At 41.9% G+C, this 13,131-nt stretch overlaps 1 protein-coding gene across 2 annotated transcripts in view; it reads right to left on the bottom strand.

The window, feature by feature from the left end:
• The window catches only part of LOC120945776 (carboxyl-terminal PDZ ligand of neuronal nitric oxide synthase protein-like), a 158,350-nt gene that overhangs the window by 121,238 nt on the left and 23,981 nt on the right, over window positions 1-13,131 (bottom strand). The gene's annotated exons all lie outside the window — the stretch shown is intronic.

Raw genomic sequence — 13,131 nt, 5'->3', positions numbered from 1 at the left:
AACAATAGATGAATGGGTCAGAGGAGAAAGAGTAAGTAAGGAACTAGAACAGCGAGGGTACAATCGTTCAGTGTGCGAGGACAAGAGGCTACAAAATACTAACAGAAGTACAATGTCCCTACTCATCAAAAAAGTAATACAAGGTCGGTCAGCCCTAAACACCATCTCAAGGTCATATATCGGCCAATACGATTGTACACAGTTATCTTTCTTGACTCATGTTGATCGTCTTGCGTTTCAGGAGAAAATCTGCATGAAAAGGCAAATTATATTAGGTCGAGGCAGCAATTTACATCCAATTTGTTTTAAGACTAGGTACATACCACTGAACTAATCCTATAATAAACAGAAAATTGCTCCCTATTGTGGTTTCAGTGCGTAGGTTAGGAAAAACAAGTTAAGAATCCAGGTACATCAGAGCTTTGGTCAGATAATGAAATAGAATTGCCAATGTGGGCACACCAATAACCCAGAACAATCATACGAAGGTTTACTGCTGCTATGGATTACTGAAGCTTCCTCAGAGTCATTAAGCTTTAAAGCGGAACTTTACTTAATAAATACATGCAGGATTTTTAATGTAGAGGAGATATACTAGATTTTATCTGCATTTAAGTATTCCTATTCTGCTTATTCGCAATATACACTAAGCTGTGCGTGCAAAGTCTTTGGTCGTCTTGCATGAATAGCACGTTTGAGATCTCCCTAGAGTGCCCTGATGATACTAACCCCTTAGCGCTGGCTGCACGCAAATATGTAGCCTCTCCGCGGGTACTCCTTGGCCCGCATATTTGTGTGAATGGGGGCAAATAGAACTGTGTCAAGAGCGCATGCCCCGCAAATGAGAGCGTTCTGATCATGTGACTGCCGTGACAAGTCAATCACAGTGGTCACATTATTACAAACCCCTCCCTATCTCCTGGCATCCTAAACATCATAATGGGCTGGGAGGCACCAGCACCAAGAGGTTAAGGTCAGAAGATTATGATGGCCACTATAGAGCCTTCACTTTGTCTTGCTGTAACCACTGGAGGGTCAACTGGGCCTTGTGCTTAGGGACATTGTCGTACTGGAGAGTCTAGTCTTGTCATGTGCATCTTTCAGGCAGAAGAATGCAAAATTGCCTGCCTGTATTTTCTGATAACATCCTGCCAATCAATATTCCCCGTGCCTTTAGAGCTTACAACCGCCCCCCCCCCCCAAAAAAAAACACAGTGGGGGGTGGTATTCTTTGTGTTGCTATAGGCCTTGTTGACCTTGTCCAAACATATCACTTTTAGTTGTGACCATAAAGCTCTATTTTGGTCTTGTGACTCCAGATTACAGTGTGCCAGAAGCTCTGGAGGTATGTCAAGGTGTTGTCGGGCATATCATACCAGCCTTCTCTGTTGCATAGGCGCAGTAAAGGTTTCTTTTTGGCAAATCGACAATGCAGCTAGTTTTTGTTCATGTATAATCATTTTGTGCTCCTTGAAACAATCACGTCGTCTTTTTCCAGAGCAGCCTATATTTCCCCCTAGGTTACATGGAGGTTTTTCTTTGTAGCCCAAACAATTTTTCTGGCATTTGTGGCTACAATCTTCTTGGTCTACTGGACCTTGGCTTGCTTCCCTGTATTTCCCACTTCTTATTATGTGATTGAACAGTACCGACTGGAATATTTAAGGCTTCGGATTTCTTTTCATATCATCTTTTTCCAACTTTATAAAGTTCCAATACCTTGTTATGCATGTCTTTTGACAGTTCTTTTCTGCTCTCCATGGCTCAGTATCTAGCCAGCTCAGTGCATCCACGTGCCTACAACAAACTCATTGCCTATTTATATACAGACATATTTGCAATTTAAACATCCACAGATGTAGGAATTTACCTTCAATTGTAATTTAACATATAACCTGTGTCTGTCACCTTGTGTGTGTGTACCAAGGCCAAAAATTCCAGGATATGTAGACTTTTGATCAGGGTCATTTGAGTGATTTCTGTTATTATTATGATTTAAAGAATGAGTCAAAACAACTATGTGATAATAAATGGCTTCATATGATCGCTATCCTTAAATAAGACAGTTTCTTGGCATGATTAGTCTTAGATACTTTCAATATTAATGCCAAAATTTCACATTTTCTGCTAGGGTATGCAAACTTTTGAGCACAGCTGTATAGCCCAGTTCTTCTCACATCATTTGAAGAGGCCAGAAATGTGGCCCTCATGCACTCCTCACTTTTTCTACAGTTCAAGCTTTTTCAGTGTTTTTAGATGGGGTGAATGTTTAGCTGCCGGTAATGATAATCACAAGAGAATAAAGCAGACTGGTTGCACCCCAGTTGATTGAATGATCAACTGGTTACATTCAGCCTGCCCAATAACTGTTCATATCTCGGCTGGTTCCTGCTGAAGATTCAAACCGTTTATGGCCGGCCTAACAATGTTTGGCCCCCTTTAGAGATCCCTGCTTCTAGAGCGCCTTTACAAATCAATGTTTTTACATTTTTGCGCTCAATGTAGCCTTCAACATTTAATATTTTGCTCAGCGAGATCCATTAGAATAGATCCAAAGAAAAAAATTATTAAAAAGGAGCAGATTAGGGATGCACAGCACAAAAAAACAGTAAGAGTATGAAAGACACGTTACTCTCTTGAGTAAGCACCTAGGTAAGGAGAACACAGGCTCACGGGCTAGTGCCTCAAGGCCCCGAAGTCTGCACAATAAGTGCCACTGATCTTCAGCACTTGGGCCAAAAGTTGGGCATCAGGGATATATACTGTTTAGATGGGACTTGTAATGGACTTCTAGAGACTAGTAAGCAGGTGCTTGCATTACAATGTGCAGACCCAATGACATGCTGGTGAAGGGAAGGGACATCTGCCTGACTGTAAATGAAGGAACGGTTGGCAACCCAGATCTACTTAACCTCTTGCCGACCGACCACCATAGTTTTACTGCGGCAGGTCGGCTTGGCTGTGCAAAATCACGTAATATAACGTGATTTTGCATTGCAGCCACTAGGGGCGCGTGCGCGCCGCCGGAGGAGCTCGCCCCTGGTGCCGATGCGAGTGCCCGGTGGGCGCGATCACCACCGGGCACCCACGATCGCTCGTTACAGAGCGAGAATCGGGAGCTGTGTGTGTAAACACACAGCTCCCGGTCCTGTCAGGGGGAGAAATGACTTGTATGAACAGCGATCTGTCAGTTCCCCTAGTCAGTCCCACCCCCCCCCCCTTCAAAGTAAGAACACAATGAGGGAACATAATAAACCCTTTCCTCGCCCCCTAGTGTTTTTTTTTTTTTTAAGTGTAATTTTTGTGCGTGTACTCGAGAGAGGAGCCGGACTGCAGGAGTTGGGAGTAGGCAGGCCTCCCCCAGAGGCAATCTGCCAGCTTTCTCCATGCCCCTGGTGGCAATAGCGGGTGTGTGAGGGGGTCCTCCCACACAGCCCGCCCTACCTGCTCCGCTTTGAAGCCCAACGGGGCAGAGGGACTCCCTATAAGGGAGTGAGAGGATCTAGCCCGCTCAACTAGCCCCGTTAGTCCTTCGCCTCTCTTTTTAGAGACCGCGTGGTCAAAGTGCGTGCATGTTAACCCAATTTCGAGTGCGTGTAAGTGTGGTGGTTTTTGTGGGAGAGGGGCGTACTAAGCGCAGGCTTACCTCGCATAGCACACCCACCGGGAGCCGGGCTGAGACCACCAAACTCAATTCACATGTAGCCGAGACCGGGATCCGAACCCCTGGCTGCAGAGGTGAATGGCTTGTCAGCGCAGTGCCAATCGCGTTGAGCCACCGCAAAAATATTTTTTATATATTTTTGGGGATATTTATTACAGCCAAGTCGCACGACCGCGCAATTGTCAGTTAAAGCAACGCAGTGCCGAATCGCAAAAAGTGGCCGGGTCATTGACCAGCAAAACGGTCTAGGGCTGAAGTGGTTAAAATTGGAGATGTTGGTTTTGCAAAAATTAAAAAAAAATATGTAAAAAAAAAAAACTTGCCTAAAGACCAAACTGCCCTTTGAAGCCCCTACTAATCTCTCACATGGTCTGCAATAAAGTAAAGTCCCTTACTGCATGTCTAAGCACTACATTCACTGTATCCATATCTACTAATATTTACAACTGCTTCTCCCTGCATTCTGCGTCAGCCAAGGTATCTCAAGGACATCCAATTAGCATATACAGGTCTTGGTGAGAAAAAAAGCACAGACTACGAGAAAGGAAAAAAGCAGCTTTAACAGCAATTAAATAAAAAAAGTCACAACGGAATAGAAGGTTACAGCTCCGTCTGTGGGAATACCGAGACCCAACCTTGATCACAAAGTCTGTAATTGTTCTAAAGATATTTTTTTCCAGATGAAATACTCCATCATTCACTTGGGAAGCAGACCATGAAGGATTAAGAAATAAGTCTCCCGCAGCCACTAAAAGAAGAAAGGACAAGACCCAACTGGAGTCACCAATCTACTAATATAAAATACCTCTGCCTCAAGCTTTGTTGTGTGCCAAACAGAAAGTAAAGTCAGATCTAGCTGGAGCAGGGCACTGCTTATAAATGTAACAAGACGCCTTTACTTGGGTAATATACTGCATGAAAGGAAGACAGAGATTCCCGGATAGTCTTAGAACAGGCTAATCATTATAAAAGTATTACATTCTCCGTTAAAAGGGAACGTTTTCAGAAAGCACACATTTTCAGTTAATATTACGGTGTTTGCAAAGAGGAACTTATCTCCCTCCAATCACTCCATTTCTCGCTGTGTAGTCCACAAAACGCACTCACCCACCCAGCAATCGATTGGTATACTGTTGAAATTGGGCGCGCTGCTAGGTCCCATGCTACCACCTTCATTTGTGAGGTCATTGAGAGGCTGGTTGTCTCTTGCCAAGCCAACTCCCTCATGAGGAACATGCCATGCCATCACCAAGGTGCCAACTGCCCGTATTAGGAGGCAACAGCCAGCCCCCTAAAGATGCATGCATCGTAAGCTAACCTTTGGCTACGTACTTGCATCCCAGGAGGCTGCAGGAAATTAAATTGAGAGGAGGGGGTAGGAATGAGATGGAAAAAATGTGGCTGGGGAGAGTGAAGGTCCGCTTTAAGTGTTACCGTGACCTTTAGGCCTCATGTACCCTGCTGCTGCTAACCGGACATTCAGAGGCAGTTGGACGCTTTTTTTCAACTACCCCTGAACTCATTCAATGTTATCCTATGTGTACATGTACACAGGATCGTTTATAGTCGTTTCTAGGCCGTGGAGTTTAGAGGCTTTTTTTGGAAAGCAAAAAAAAAAAAATTTGTTCAGACGCTGAGTTTAGAGGCATTTCAAGTGGCAAATACTTCTAAACGCGGTAACATGCGTTTAGTAGCGTTTTCGTTTATAGGCATTTTTCGGCATTTAAAAAAAAAACGCGTCTACATGCCACTAAAAGTGGCATGTAAACGTGGCAAAACTGACGTTTTAAACGTGGGTTACTATGTGTCAAGTTAAATCATTCGGGAGAGGTTGTAAAAACGTTCCGTGTACATGAAGCCTTAGTGCAGTTAAACTTCTATTGTGCTGTTCCGCACCCGGCTCCCAGTTTTATGCCGACCTGTCTGAAAGCCAATGAGATGCCTTCCAAAATGCTGACAAACTCTTTGTCAGAATCTTATGGACCGGGCCCATGCATGTATTATACACACCATATACCATTGAATCGTTGTTAAAAGCTTGTAGACTCCACCTCCGGAAAATCTCTAAAATACACCTCTTTAACAAATGAAACCACCAAGCTACTCATTTACTCCCTCGTTATCTCTTGCCTTGACAATTGCAACGCCCTTCTCATTGGCCTACCTCTCCATAGGCTATACTGTACCCAGGCTATCATGAATGCTGCTGCCAGATTTATCCACCTTACCAACCGCTCAGTGTCCGCCACCCCTCTCCGCAATTCCCTACACTGGCTCCCGATCGCCCAGCATATTGAAAATGAAAAATACTAACCACAACATACAAAGTAAATAAAAAGTTAAGAGAAACTGTGCTACCTAATCTTACACCAAAACAAAAGAAAAAAAAAACAGCAGCAGCTCCAACGTGAGATAACCACTTCAAATGTGCAAATATAATACATAAAAAACTGTGATCAAAATAAAATAAAACAAAATAACAAAATTAATAAAAACACCATGTAAGATTGGTAAAATAATCAGATAATAATAATAATAATAATAATAATAATAAAACTCAAAACCCACTTATTCTGAAGGCAAAAAAATAGAAGGAAATGGATACCAAGCCCCTTAAGGCGATTCAGTTCGCATGTGTAGCACTATACAATTTTTCATTCACTCACTCAGAGGATCTTTGAGAATTGATCCAAAAGTCCATGTAAATAAAATGACGGTAATAAAGAAAACTATGCATAAATTGTCTCTAAAAAGTGATTAGAGAGTCCATGTAATGATGTACAGAGATTCGATAGGTCGCACACTTGCTGATGCAGTAAAACGATAGAAGAGTGAGCCTCAATATTATCACCACAAACACACGTGTCCCGCCACCACATTGATTTCCTGCTCAGAGGGCAAGCTACACGAAGCCTGTATAATGATCAACCTCCAGGTCTGTATCAAACTCCAATGATCAGGGGTAGGCAAAGACCGGACTGGATGGGCTCAATTCACCAGATAGTCAAGGAGATCATCAATCGCAAACCCAGAACATAAAAATACTCAATAGTGTGATACAGTTAAGTATGGGGTTTATTTAAGAATAAAAATACACTTACAAACACGAAGGAAAAATCAAACTCCCGACGTACATTTCGTCACAGATTGACGTTGTCTTGGGGAACTGGCGACGCACTGATTCATCGCATTATATGCTGGAATAAAGAACCAAGCCTCAATGCGAGTCTTAAGCCCTGTACACACGGTAGGACTTTTGGCCAACCAACTTCAAAATCTGCAACTTTTCAAATTTGGCCGACCGTGTGTACGCTCCATCAGACCAACTTTTTCTGGTTTCATCCAACAAAAAGTTGGGTCTGCGAACGGACCAACTTTTCGGCAACAAAAGTCCGATGGTGCTTTGTGTGACCGTGTGTACAGCAATCCAACCAACTTTTGGACAAAGTGCAAATACGAATGCTCAAAACAAATGTTAAAAGCAAAAAACAATAGCAGAAGTTAACCAAAGGGTGGCGGTAAAGAGCAGAAAAGAGCAAAAAAAAACACATGATGTTAGGAAACTTTTAGAAAAGTTTGCAGAAAAGTCTGACTGTGTGTATGCTATGGGTGTGGCAGGACAAATCAATTAGGACAAAAATCCAAGGGAAATTTTGTTGGATGTCCTACCGTGTGTATGAGCCTTTAGGCAGTGGAACCACTTCAACTCCAGGTGAAACAAAAAAAAAAAACTCCCTAACATAAAAAATACTTAGCCAACTGGCTTATAATATATTATATTTTCACAACACACAAAGCCATTCACAACTCTGAGCTAAATCACTAATATTGTCTCCAAATATCACCCAAACCGTCCTCCACGCTCCTCTCAAGATCTCCTGCTCTCAAGCTCCATTGTCTCCTCATCCCATGCTCATCTCCAGGATTTCTCCAGAGCCTCTCCCATCCTCTGGAACCCTCTACCTAAAACTGTCCGGCTATCTCCTGCTCTAGCTGTCTTCAGGCAAACCCTTCAAACTCATCTCTTCAGGGAAGCCTATCACGCCTCCAACTAATCCTTTACTACTTCCATCAGCTCATTCCCCATAGTTACAACCTTTTGTACCACCTGCTCCACTGTAACTGTATTGTCTCCCCTTTTATATTGTAAAACACTGCGTAAACTGTTGGGGCTATATAAATCCTGTATAATAATAATCCTATGCAACTCTACAGGGATTGAATGGAGATTTACTGTACATGTGCTGTATTGGCTTTGAAGATTCTGTACCCCAGAGTAAGGTGTGACCCATTCAAAATGGCAGGGGACAGTACAGTGCAATTGTGAAAAAGGTTTTTGTAATTCCTTTTACATGCTCGCTCTCCCATACTTTTGGCGTTGTATTAAATAGATTCCTACATTTAACCGCTAGATGTAGTTCTTAGTAACTATGCATAATCACTCATCTCTCGTACTGTTGAGATACAAAATCAGCTAGAGATGCACTGAAATTTCAGTGGACGTAAAATTTTGTTTTTAGCATTTTGCCGATGGAGAAAATGGTGCCGATTATGGAGCTCAAAACTTATGCGATTTCACCATGATGTTACAGTGCTTATGGTGTGTGTTTCATAGGTCATGTGACTCAAAAACTGCATTAAAAACATAACACGGTACGTTATTGAGGCGTTCTTGCTGCACCTTCAATGCATTTCAACAAGGAGGTTCGTTTTTTTGTTTTGTTTTGTTTTTTACACCACAACAGAAGTGCAAGGGGCCAGTGTGAAAACATACTAAACAGAAGGAAAATTATTTTTTAAATACATTTTTTGATCATCCTCCCAAAATTGCCATATAAAGCTGTAAAAGAATCTATACAAAAAGGAAAAAAGTCGTCAAGCTGTGGGTTTCACTTTGTAACTTTCAAGCTGTTACATAGGGGGAGCGCCCTTATGAATTTTACAAAGCTGGTTGAGCCCCCGTTCACATCGGAGTGATTTGACATGTGAACTCGCACTGAAATGCGGATTTGAAATTATAAGATTTCAGCTGAACACCCCCCTTCAGTGTGAACAATGGCTTAGGCACATTAGCAAAATACTGCACAAATACCACTGATTTAAGAAGGTAGATTATTATTAATCAGTTTTGTTTCAAATTCGTTAATTAGAAATTTTGGAAATTCAAAAATAAGAATGAAAAATCTGTAAATTTAAAACAAAAAAAATCCGAAAATAAGAACGAAAATCTGAAATAACTAATAATGCCAACTATTAAATTATAGGTACAGTATTGGTATTTCGTTTCAAATTTGACTGTTAGTGAACGTAACGAATACAAAATGTATCCGAAATAACGAATGCCGCATCTAAACCAATGGAACGTAACAAATTAATGATAAAAAAAAAAAAAAAAAAAAAAAATGAATAAATTCTGTTGGAATTGCCTAGGAAAAAAATAAAAATAAATCGGTGGAAGTTCACCCCCCCCCCCCCTCTCAAGATACAGCCATTTCCACGTATTTTAAGGACAAATAACAGCATGGAAATTGGATTTTTAACCTGGCTGGTCAACTGGTACCCATCACAGCCAGACATACCGCATTTGCCGGTGTATAAGGCGACCGGGCGTATAAGACGACCCCCTAATTTTAAAAAAATTTTAAGTGTAAAAGGTAGTCTTATACGCCAGCAAATACAGTAAGACTGTTCCTGTTTTATTTTAATTTTCCATTAGCAACTTAAATCTAGATAATTTTGTGTACTGTATAAGGAAGCCTTTCTCAAACTCTTTACCCCAGAGGAACCCTTACAATAATATATTTTAGGTCTCGTGGTAGTCATAATGCCACCCTTACAGACAGCAAAAAAGATCATTGGTGTCATGCCGCTGGCTCTGCCAAGTGGTGATGGACCCAGAACTGGCAGATAGCATCAAATAGAAGGCATCAAATGGAAGGCCAATCAGTGACAGCTCAAGGAACCCCCAACAACCTCCAAGTCGAGAATAGCTGGCCTAAGGTATATTCATTATTCAGCTTACATAGAAGTTCAAACTGAACACAAGGTCAGACAACGACCCAGACAGGCAAAACATGCCTAACATAAGGAAAGTGCATTATTAATGCTTTGGTCTGAACGTACTCTGTCCCATGGCAGGAAAATAAAGTGATAGACATGTGCATTCGTCCGAATGCATTTTCGTCCGAATTTCAGGTATTTTCGTTATCGTTTTAACAAACGATAACGAATGCACAGAAAACGAAAACCGAAACATCCGACATAAGCGTATGCTTTATTTTCGTTTTCATTGCGGTCGAATGTGCCTAAACTTAACTCTATTAGTCCAATATTATTCTACATAAAGAGAAAAGATTCGACATAAAGAGACATGAAGAGTCGACATAGAGAGCCATGAAGAGTCGACATAGAGAGCCATGAAGAGTCGACATAGAGAGCCATGAAGAGTCGACATAGAGAGCCATGAAGAGTCGACATAGAGAGCCATGAAGAGTCGACATAGAGAGCCATGAAGAGTCGACATAGAGAGCCATGAAGAGTCGACATAGAGAGCCATGAAGAGTCGACATAGAGAGCCATGAAGAGTCGACATAGAGAGCCATGAAGAGTCGACATAGAGAGCCATGAAGAGTCGACATAGAGAGCCATGAAGAGTCGACATAGAGAGCCATGAAGAGTCGACATAGAGAGCCATGAAGAGTCAACATAGAGAGCCATGAAGATTCGACATAGAGAGCCATGAAGATTCGACATAGAGAGCCATGAAGATTCGACATAGAGAGCCATGAAGATTCGACATAGACAGACATGAAGATTCGACATAGACAGACATGAAGATTCGACATAGACAGACATGAAGATTCAAAAAAAAAAAAATTTAAGATTCTGTCAAACTTTTTTTTTTTTCTTAGAACATTCGACAGACACCATAAGCCTTCAATGACAGATTCAACCTTAATTTGGATTTTCAGACGAATGCATTTTTTTAACGAAAAACGAAATAAAAACGAATTTCGAGAGTAACTAAATAAATTTATTTTTCGGACGAAAACAAAATTACGAAACAAAATATTTCAGTGTGCACATGTCTAGTGATCAATATCTTTCATGGAGACAAATGCTGGCTTTTTAGTTATTTATCTAGTTTTCAAGTCCGTAGTAAGCTGTAATTTCTGCTGCTCCAAGCACATGTCACAAAGAATGAGAAGGTTCAGTCTTTAAAAGCGGAGGTCCGCCCACCGCTGCAAAAATTAAAAGCCAGCGGCTACACATACTGCAGCTGCTGACTTTTAATAAATCTGACGCTTACCTGTCCTGGAGTCCAGCGATGTCGGCACCACAGCTGATGTTTCCATCAGCTGTCGGGTGCTGCCGCGACCCATTGCGGGAAAGGGAACCCAGCAGTGTAGCATTATGTCAGCCAGGTACCCGCGATCGGCTGTTACAGAGCCATGGACGTGGATCTCTGTGTGTAAACAGAGATCCACGTACTGTCAGGGAGAGGAGACCGATGGTGTGTCCCTTGTACATAGGGACACACCATCGGTCACCTCCCCCCACAGTAAGAATCACCTTTAACCCCTTGATCGCCCCCTAGTGTCAACCCCTTCCCTGCCAGTCACATTTATACAGTAATCAGTGCCGTTTTATAGCACTGTTCGCTGTATAAATGTGAATGGTCCCAAAATGGTGTCAAAAGTGTCCGCCGCAATATCGCAGTCCTGACACAAAAAAAAAAGGAATAAATAGCAGATAACCGCCATTTCTAGTAAAAAAATAAATGAAAAAAAAGTCATAATTATATTCCCTATTTTGTAGGCGCTATAACTTTTGCGCAAACCCATCACTATACGCTTATTGCGATTTTTTTACCAAAAATATGTAGAAGAATACGTATCGGCCTAAACTGAGGGGGAAAAAAATGGGATATTTATTATAGCAAAAAGTAAAAAAATATTGGGCCAGATCCACATAGAAATGGATAGGCGCAGCGTATCAGAGATACGCTACGCCGACGTAACTTTTCCGGCTTTGGTTTGAATCCTGAAAGATTGCGCGTCGAAAGTTACGGCGGCGTAGTGCATTTCTGGCGGCGGAATTCAAATCTGCGATTATGGGACGTGATTCATTTAAATGAAGCGCGTCCCCGCGCCGATTGAACTGCGCATGCTCCGTTTCGAAATTTCCCACTGTGCTTTGCGCGAAATGACGTTGCAACAACGTCATTTTTTGAACTTAGACGTGAGTTACGTCCATCCCTATTCACGGACGACTTAGGCAAAAAAAAATAAAAATTCTAATTTCGACGCGGGAGCAACGGCCATACTTAACATGGCAAGTCTATCTACGCCGCAAAATAACAGCTTTAACTATACGCCGGAAAAAGCCGACTAGAGACGATGTAAGAGAATGCGACGGCCGCGCGTACGTTCGTGGATCGTTGGAAAAAGCAAATTTGCATACCCGACGCAGAAAACAACGCAAACTCCACCTAGCGGACGCCGAAGTATTGCATCTACGATCCGAAGGCGTACGAAGCCGTACACCTTTCGGATCGAACCCAGATGCCGTCGTATCTTGGTTTGAGGATTCAAACTAAAGATACGACGCGGGAAATTTGAAAGTACGCCGGCGTACTCTCTATCTGGATCTGGCCCATTGTGTTTTTTTCAAAATTTACACTCTTTTTTTTTTTTGTTTATGGCGCACAAAATAAAAACCGCAGAGGTGATCAAATACCACCAAAAGAAAGCTCTATTTGTGGGGAAAAAAGGATGTCAATTTTGTTTGGAGTCACGTCTCACGAACACGCAATTGTCATTCAAAGCGTGACAGCGCTGGTAAGCAGAAATTTCGCCTGGACAGGAAGGGGGTATACGTGCCCAGTAAGCAAGTGGTTAATCTTGATCTTTGTAGTTCTACAGACACTGGGAATCACTACTGCAGGAAGTTGGAAATCATTGCTCTTTCCACCTGTTTGCGTCTATCCATTGCCAAACACAGTTTACCATTTCCGTGTCACGCGATGACATGGCCTTCCATAGTCATATGAGTAGACAGGTCATTCCACTGCCATTTTCTTCTTTCTAGATTATCGTGATGTGACTGGGAGCAGATTATGCTCTCCATTAACTTTGTGTCAGGAAGCACTCTGATACATTGTGTAAGTGACACAACTGATCTGCACATGATTTCGTCCACCCAAGCAATGCCAAGCCAAATTTCAAAGATTTCACAAAGTATTTCCAACATACCCTCGGCTCCAACACTGTTCAAAGAGCCAAGAATGGGCTGCAAAAAGACTTGAGAATCTCTGGTATCCAGGTATTTAAAGTGGGACTTCACTCTCTCAATCAACATTGACTATTTTTAATCATTAGGCTTCTAGCATTAGTAAATAGATAGGAAAGTACATCATAATTACTTGTTTTCAACCTCTTTTTTTATTTTTTTGGACATTTATTCAG

This window comes from Rana temporaria, chromosome 7 (genome assembly GCF_905171775.1).
Source record: "Rana temporaria chromosome 7, aRanTem1.1, whole genome shotgun sequence".
NCBI classification, from domain to species: domain Eukaryota; kingdom Metazoa; phylum Chordata; class Amphibia; order Anura; family Ranidae; genus Rana; species Rana temporaria.
Note: the sequence above shows the minus strand (reverse complement) of the source record. Positions and strands in the feature narration are given on the sequence as shown.